This window comes from Salvelinus sp. IW2-2015, linkage group LG1, assembly GCF_002910315.2.
Source record: "Salvelinus sp. IW2-2015 linkage group LG1, ASM291031v2, whole genome shotgun sequence".
Lineage (NCBI taxonomy): Eukaryota > Metazoa > Chordata > Actinopteri > Salmoniformes > Salmonidae > Salvelinus > Salvelinus sp. IW2-2015.
The window spans coordinates 49,085,925-49,095,772 of record NC_036838.1 but is presented as its reverse complement, the minus strand read 5'-3'; positions in this window follow the sequence as shown (position 1 = coordinate 49,095,772).

Below are 9,848 nucleotides of genomic sequence, written 5' to 3'. Positions count from 1 at the left end.
CATCTCGTCAATACCTCATCTACTGTTGCCTGTACATATGGTGACCAGTATCCTTGTTTTTTAATTTTCCTTATTATCTCCCCCCTAGCGCAATGGTCAAGACTATGCACATCATCAATAAGCAAACTCAACAAGGTAGTGGATGCTACTATGGCTCAATCATGTTGCAGCCAATTCCACTAGTCGCTCTCTTTCACGTCATTTCAGGTCACAACTTGCAGACTTGTTTACATGCTGCTGTGTGTTTTGTTGCTAACCTTACTTTGCTACCTGACAACTTTACGTTTTTTACTTTTAAATAACCGTTTATATTTTTAGTTTTTCCCTCGCTCGACTTTTTTTCATTCAACTTTTTCACTCCAGACGCTTTATCTGGACGTGGTTCGTCAGGACCTCCACTAAGTTGTAACATTAACATGATGCCTTCTAATTGCAATCGCTGTACTCATAATATACAGGAGAACGATCGCCTTACGGCGAGGATAGCTGTGCTGCAAGCCCAGCTTCAGACGCAATCATTAGGCAAGGGTAATTTCAGTGTAGGAAAGGATGAAACAGCGTCTGTGCCACCAGTAAGTACAGATAGTAGAATAAATCCCCTCGCACAGTCCCCGCAGCTGGACAACTTTCTCATGGCTTCTGGAGGGAAATTATGTAGGAATGCTCAACCGGTGTCGCTCAACCGGCGTCGCTCATCCAGCCGACAGAAACTTTCAAACCAGTTCTCCTCATTAAGCGGCGAGGCGGAGTCAGAGGCCGAGCCTTCTCTGGTCTCTACTCCTCCCGTTACAATGGTCTGAGACGCCGAAGCCTCCCACCATTAATTGAAAACCCTAGTCATTGGCGACTCCATTACCCGCAGTATTAGACTTTAAACGAATCATCCAGCGATCATACACTGTTTACCAGGGGGCAGGGCTACCGACGTTAAGGCTAATCTGAAGATGGTGCTGGCTAAAGCTAAAACTGGCGAGTGTAGAGATATAGGGATATTGTTATCCACGTCGGCACCAACAATGTTGGGATGAAACAGTCAGAGGTCACCAAGCGCAACATAGCTTCAGCGTGTAAATCAGCTAGAAAGATGTGTCGGCATCGAGTAATTGTCTCTGMACCCCTCCCAGATAGGGGGAGTGATGAGCTCTACAGCCTCACAACTCAATCGCTGGTTGAAAACTGTTTTCTGCCCCTCCRAAAAGATKGAATTTGTAGATAATTGGCCCTCTTTCCGGGACTCACCCACAAACAGGACCAAGCCTGGCCTGTTGAGGAGTGACGGACTCCATCCTAGCTGGAGGGGCACTCTCATCTTATCTACGAACATAGACAGGGCTCTAACTCCCCTAGCTCCACAATGAGATAGGGTGCAGGCCAGGCAGCAGTCTGTTAGCCAGCCTGCCAGCTTAGTGGAGTCTGCCACTAACACAGTCAGTYTAGTCAGCTCAGCTATCCCCATTGAGACTGTGTCTGTGCCTCGACCTAGGTTGGGCAAAACTAAACATGGCGGTGTTCGCCTTAGCAATCTCACTGAAATAAAGACCTCCTCCATTCCTGCCATTATTGAAAGAGATTGTGATACCTTACATCTCAAAATAGGGCTACTTAATGTTAGATCCCTCACTTCKAAGGCAGTTATAGTCAATGAACTAATCACTGATCATAATCTTGATGTGATTGAAACATGGCTTAAGCCTGATGAATTTACTGTGTTAAATGAGGCCTCACCTCCTGGTTACACTAGTGACCATATCCACCACGCATCCCGCAAAGGCGGAGGTGTTGCTAACATTTATGATAGCAATTTTTTWTTTTTTAAACAATGTTTTCGTCTTTTGAGCTTCTAGTCATGAAATCTATGTAGCCTACTCAATCACTTTTTKTAGCTACTGTTTACAGGCCTCCTGGGCCATATACAGCGTTCCTCACTGAGTTCCCTGAATTCCTATCGGACCTTGCAGTCATAGCAGATAATATTCAAATTTTTGGTGACTTTAATATTCACATGGAAAAGTCCACAGACCCACTCCAAAAGGTTTTCGGAGCCATCATCGACTCAGTGAGTTTTGTCCAACATGTCTCCGGATCTACTCACTACCACAGTCATACTCTTTGTCCRGTGGAATAAATGTTGTGGATCTTAATGTTTTTCCTCATAATCCTGGACTATCGGACCACCATTTTATTACATTTGCAATCACAACAAATAATCTGCTCAGACCCCAACCAAGGATCATCAAAAATTGTGCTATATATTCTCGGACAACCCAAAGATTCCTAGATGCCCTTCCAGACTCCCTCCGCCTACCCAAGGACGTCAGAGTACCAAAATAAGTTAACCACCTAACTGAGGAACTCAATTTAACCTTGCGCAATACCCTAGATGCAGTCATACCCCTAAAAACCAAAAACATTTGTCAGAGAAGATGGCTTTCCCTTCAGCAGTGATAAATTCATTAACTTCTTTGAGGAAAAGATCATGATCATTAGAAAGCAAATTACGGACTCCTCTTTAAAGATATACTTCTCCTTAATGCAACCGCTGMGTCAGATTTCAAAAAAGCTTTACAGCGAAAGCACACCATGGAATAATCTGAGTACAGCGCTCAGKSYCCAAAACAAGCCATACAGATACCCGCCATGTTGTGGAGTCAACAGAAGTCAGAAATAGCATTATAAATATTCACTTACCTTTGATGATCTTCATCGGAATGCACTCCCAGGAATCCCAGTTCCACAATAAATGTTTGTGTTGTTCGATAAAGTCCATCATTTATGTCCAAATACCTCCTTTTTGTTCGCGCGTTTAGTTCACAAAATCCAAATTCACAAGGCGCGAGCACTAGGTACAGACGAAAAGTCAAAACAGTTCCATTACAGTTCGTAGAAACATGTCAATCGATGTATAGYATTCATCTTTAGGATGTTTTTATCATAAATCTTCAATAATGTTCCAACCGGACAATTCCTTTGTCTTCGGAAATGAAAGGGAACGCAGCTCGCTCTCACGGCCGCGCGCCTGACTTAGCTCATGGCATTCTGCCAGACCCCTTAGTCAAACAGCTCTTATTCACTCCCCCTTCACAGTAGAAGCCTGAAACAACATTCTAAAGACTGTTGACATCTAGTGGAATCCTTAGGAAGTGCAATCGGACCAAATTTACACTGTATCTTGGATAGGCAAAGGCTTGAAAACCTACAAACCTCAGATTTCCSACTTCCTGGTTGGATTTTGTCTCATGTTTTTGCCTCCCATATGAGTTCTGTTATACTCACAGACATCATTTCAACCGTTTTAGAAACTTCAGAGTGTTTTCTATCCGAATCTACTAACAATATGCATATCTTAGCTTCTGGGCCTGAGTAGCAGGCAGTTTACTCTGGGCACGCTTTTCATCCGAATGTGAAAATAGTACCCCCAGCCATAAGAAGTMAAATCTGCTTATTCATCCAAAGCTCAGTTGTCCTGAGTCTGTACAACTCTGCCAGGACCTAGGATCAAGGGAGAGACTCAAGTGTTTTAGTACTATATCTCTTGACACAATAATGAAAATAATCATGGCCTCTAAACCTTCAAGCTGCATACTGGACCCTATTCCAACTAAACTACTGAAAGAGCTGCTTCCTGTGCTTGGCCCTCCTATGTTTAACATAATAAATGGCTCTCTATCCACCGGATGTGTACCAAACTCACTAAAAGTGGCAGTAATAAAGCCTCTCTTGAAAAAGCCAAACKTTGACCCAGAAAATATAAAAAACTATTGGCCTATATCGAATCTTCCATTCCTCTCAAAAATGTTTGAAAAAGCGGTTGCGCAGCAACTCACTGCCTTKCTGAAGACAAACAATGTATACGAAACACTTCAGTCTGGTTTTAGACCCCATCATAGCACTGAGACTGCACTTGTGAAGGTGGTAAATTACCTTTTAATGGCGAGGCTCTGCATCTGTCCTCGTGCTCCTAGACCTTAGTGCTGCTTTTGATACCATCGATCACCACATTCTTTTGGAGAGATTGGAAACCCAAATTGGTCTACACGGACAAGCTATGGCCTGGTATAGATCTTATCTGTCGGGAGGATATCAGTTTTTCTCCTCCGTGGATGGTTTGTCCTCTGACAAATCAACTGTACATTTCGGTGTTCCTCAAGGTTCCGTTTTAGGACCACTATTGTTTTCACTATATATTTTACCTCGGTAGAGATACTCTGAATGATCGGCTATGAAAGCCAACTGACATTTACTCCTGAGGTGCTGACCTGTTGCACCCTCGACAACTACTGTGATTATCATTATTTGACCCTGCCGGTCATCTATGAACATTTGAACATCTTGGCCATGTTCTGTTATAATCTCCACCCAGCACAGCCAGAAGAGGACTGGCCACCCCTCATAGCCTGGTTCCTATCTAGGTTTCTTCCTAGGTTTTGGCCTTTCTAGGGAGTTTTCCCTAACCACCGTGCTTCTACACCTGCATTGCTTGCTGTTTGGGGTTTTAGGCTGGGTTTCTGTAGAGCACTTTGAGATATCAGCTGATGTACGAAGGGCTATATAAATAAATTAGATTTGGATTTGAACACAAAAAACGTAATTTAATCCTATTCACTTCTCAATTCATTTTACTGTTTTAAGCCGTTCCCACTTGTCCTTTTGTTGCACCCGGGAAGCGCTRCATGACAGCATCTGTGGTGGGAAAGCAACAAATAGAATATAAAGAGCTCATTGAACAGTTAGGAGTTGGGTTTATGGTCATAAATGTAAAAAAAAAACATTTTAATAGAAAAACTTATCAGATTCAGTTTAATAAGAAATCCTTGACCATTAATGCCCTATGTGCAATGATTTGTAAATTCAATTAAGGGATAGTTCACTTTTTTTTACAGCCAGTTCCTTACCCTGAAAGTAGCCTCTGAGCGCTGTACTCAGATTATTCCATGGCATGGTTTAAACAGCCACTATTAACTCGAGGGGATTTGGCCACAAATATTGAACTTTGTCTAATTGCCCCTATCACCTACATATTTTTTTTGTTAGACATCTGACTATAAGGTGTAAAAAAGTGAACTATCCCTTTAACATCTTCAAGGTATTAAAATTGAACCCAACCCTGTTATGGGGTGTTCATTTTTAATGTGATACTGAGAGATTTGGAGATTGGACATTTTTCTACTTACCCAGAGTCAGATTAACTCACGAACACAATTTGTATATCTCTGTGTGTAATTTGGAGATTATTGAAGTTAGCAATAACCACAAACTGTCAAATGCTCATTTCCAATCGATGAACAAAAACCTACTCACCAGTTATCGCAGCACTTTTTTAGGATCCAATCAGTCTTTCTCCCCATCTTCTCCCCTTTTAGCTTTTCCACCTTGAATTGTTAAAATGAAATAAGTTCAATGTGTCATAAATAATTATCCAAAATCCTAATAACACAGCCAGATATTAAAATGTTAGTTAGGTCTGAAAATAATGGCTTATCTGTACAACACGACAAATACATACTGTACCACAGCCATTGTTACATAGAATTAGAATGAATTAGAACAGATATTCCCATCTGAAACAGTGATTGGGTGAACAACAAGTAGCCTCTTTTCACAGGTGATGTATCTCCGACACAACGCCTCTTATCCTAGATATGTGCTTTCTGAGATGGACCCCCAAAACATTCTTAGAACTACTGAGCATGAGAAAGCTCCTTCCTCACCCCAAAGGCAGAGCCCCTCCCAGCAATGATCTAAGGGCGTAGTTTTTGCCTTGGCACTAAACAAGTGATTCAAATAACCAACTAATCATCAAGCTTTGATTATTTGAATCAGCTGCGTAGTGCTAGGACAAAAACCAAAATATGCACCCATAGGGGGCCCCAGGACAGAGTTTGGGTAACCCTGATCTAAAGCACCCAAATGCGCTCTTGCCATTTCAGTGGAACTGTTAGCCTGGTTGCATGGCCGCCCTCCAGACGTTCGTTGGGACTGTAACGTTGGAGCCAGGGAAATTTCCATCTTCAAAATATGAATAATTAAGTCAGATGCTGTAAAAGACTAAAGTACAGTAATAGAATATGAATAAAAAAATACATTCTCAGTATTTATGTTAACCTCAAGTACTAAGTTTCAATAAAAATGCCTTTAAATAGCTAAATGAACCATAAACCAGTACATACCTTGCATAACCGCACACCCAGTCATCTCTATGTCAAGATCTCTAACAGTTCACTCGATCAATTTACACATTTAAATATTACAATTTCAACATAAAAAGGTAAGTATCACTCAGATAATCATTTTGACTAACATTTTCTATAAATAATGTGCTTTTGTACACTATATACCTGTTTAATTAAGAGAACAAAGCAAAAAAAGAGAAATGGTAGTTGTCACAGGAGTCTTCGAGTGTTAAGTGGAGGGGAGATGCAAACCGCTGTGCTCCCTCGCCCCCTGCTGGTGGCAACAGGCATAAACAATTCCCAATTGAAATCCTTGGAGGACTCATCCCAAAATAATAGTGGATTAAAATCATATTCAGACGTCATAGATTACAACAATATCTAAACAATGTTTTAGAAATACAATGTGATTCCATAACCTCATGGGCAGCCACAACTATAGTGTACGAAAATAAACATTCATACTTAGGTTTCTGTGCATTTTCAAAAGGTGTACATCACAAATTCTAATCCTACAATGGTCTATGACATCTCAATCTAATTTCAAAATGAGATGACAAGATCTACAGTAGATACGAAGATCTGACAAAGTAATCATAAGGTTGCCTAACACTAAATGAAATTAGAAAATAATTCATCCCTACATTGGAAATGTAAGTATTGCTTTAAAATATATGGCATGTAAAAAAAAAAAGTTTCTGGAACACATTTCAAAGCAACAACATTTTTTAAATAAATCTGAGTACATTTTTCATGATGAAAATACATATCCATATTATTCTTTTTTGTATGTTGGATGTGAGATTCAWATGTTATTAAATGATATGATCCTAGATTTTTAAATGTTTGTCAGGTTTATATGGGTTTTAAATATACGATCATATATTAAAATATGTCACAGTCTTTGATATGTAAGGCTATATACACTTCGGAAAGTATTCAGACCCCTTGACTTTTTACACATTTTGTTACGTTACAGCCTTTTTAAAACTGATTAAATTGTTGTTGTTTTTTATCTTCGTCAATCTACACACAATACCCCAAAATGAYAAAGCAAAAACAGGTTTAGACATTTTTGCAACATTTTTAAATACAAAAAACGGAAATGTCACATTTACATAAGTATTCAGACATTTTACTCAGTACTTTGTTGTAGCACCTTTGGCAGCGAACACAGCCTCGAGTCTTCTTGGGTATGAAGCTACAAAGCTACAAGCTGCTTGGCACACCTGTCAAGCGCCGTCAGGTTGGATGGGGAGRGTCGCTGGACAGCTATTTCCAGGTCTCTCCAGAGATGTTCGATCGGGTTCAAGTTCGGGGCTCTGGCTTGGCCACTCAAAGACATGCAAAGACTTGTCCCGAAGCCACTCCTGCATTGTCTTGGATGTGTGCTTGGGTCGATGTCCTGTTGGAAGGTGAACCTCCGCTCRAGTCTGAAGTCCTGAGGTCCTGAGTGCTCTGGAACAGGTTTTCATCAACGATCAATGATCTTCCCTGCCACTGAAAAACATCCCCACAGCATGATGCTGCCACCATCATGCTTCACCGTTGGGATGGTGCCAGGTTTCTTCCAGAGATAACGCTTGAGTTCAATCTTGGTTCCATCAGACCAGAGTCTTGTTTCTCATGGTCTGAGAGTCGTTTAGGTGCCTTTTGGCAATCTCCAAGTGGGTTGTCATGTGCCTTTTACTGAGGAGTGGCTTCTGTCTGGCCACTTTATCATAAAGGCCTGATTGGAGGAGTTCTGCAGAGATGGTTGTCCATCTGGAAGGTTCTCCCATCTCCACAGAGGAACTCTGTAGCTCTGTCAGAGTGACCATCAGGTTCTTGGTCACCTCCCTGACCAAAGCCCTTCTCCCCGATTGTTTGGCCGGGCGGCCAGCTCTAGGAAGTGTCTTGGTGGTTCCAAACTTCTTCCATTTAAAAATAATGGAGGTCACTGTGTTCTTGGGGACCTTCAATGCTGCAAAAATGTTTTGGTACACTTCCCTGACACAATCCTGTCTCGGAGCTCTAAATCAAATCAAATTTGATTTGTTACATGCGCCGAAWACAACAGGTAGACCTTACAGTGAAATGCTTACTTACAAGCCCTAACCAATAATGCAGTTTAAATTCCAAAAATGTAAATAATTAAAGAGCAGCAGTAAAATAAAAATAGCGAGGCTATATACAGGGGGTACTGGTACAGAGTCAATGTGCGGAGGCACCGGTTAGTCGAGGTAATGGAGATAATACGTACATGTAGGTAGAGTTATTAAAGTGTCTACAGACAATTCCTTCGACCTCATGGCTTGGTTTTTGCTCTGACATGCACTGTCAACTGTGGGACCTTATATAGACAGCTGTGTGCCTTTCCAAATCATGTCCAATCAATTGAATTTACCACAGGTGGACTCCAATCAAATTGTAGAAACATCTCAAGGATGATCAATGGAAACAGGATGCACCTGAGCTCAATTTCGAGTCTCATAGCAAAGGGTCTGAATACTTAAGTAAATAAGGTATTTCTGATTTAAATTTTTAATACATTTGTACACATTTATAAAAAACAGTTTTTGCTTTGTCATTATGGGGTATTGTGTGCATACCCAATAATGAGGAATTATAATTTTTTWAAGTATTWTTTAGAATAAGGCTGTAACGTAACAAAATTAGGAAAAAGTAGAAGGGTCTGAATAGTTTCCGAATGCACTGTCTGCACAAAAGTATGTGGACACCGCTTCAAATTATTAGATGTGGCTATTTCAGGTGTATAAAATCGAGCACACAGCCATGCAATCTTCATAGACAAACATTGGCAGTAGAATGGCCTTAATGAAGAGCTCAGTGACTTCAACGTGGCACTGTCATAGGATGCCACCTTTCCAACAAGTCAGTTCATCAAATWTCTGCCTTGCTAGTTTCTGCCCTGCTGCCCCAGTCAACTGTAAGTGCTGTTATTGTGTAGTGGAAACARCTAGGAGCAACAACGGCTCAGCCACGATGTGGTAGGCCCCACAAGCTCACAAAATGGGACCGCCGAGTGTAGAAGCGCTTAAAAATCGCATTCTCTGGAGTGATGAATCCCGCTTCACCATCTGGCAGGCCGACGGATGAATCTGGTTTTGACGGATGCCAGGAGAACGCTACCAGCCGAAGGCATAGTGCCAACTGTAAAGTTTTGTGGAGGAAGAATAATGGTCTCGGGCTGTTTTTCATGGTTTGGGCTAGAACCCTTAGTTCTAGTGAAGGGAAATCTTAACCCTACAATGACATTCTAGACAATTCTGTGCTTCCAACTTTGTGGCAACAGTTTTGGGAAGGCTCTTAACTGTTTCAGCATGACATTGCCCTCATGCACAAAGTGAGGTCCATACAGAAATGGTTTGTCGAGATCGGTGTGGAAGAACTTGACTGGCCTGCACAGAGCCCTGACCTCAACTCCATCGAACACCTTTGGGATGAATTGGAACGCCGACTGCAAGCCAGGCCTAATTGCCCAACATCAGTGCCCGACCTCACTAATGCCTTTGTGGCTGAATGGAAGCAAATCCCCACAGCAATGTTCCGACATCTAGTAGAAAGCCTTCACATAAGAGTGGAGGCTGTTATAGCAGCAAAGGGGGACCCACTCCATATTAATGCCCATGATTTTGGAGTGTATTACTTTTCCATATGGCTAACCATGATTGCGTT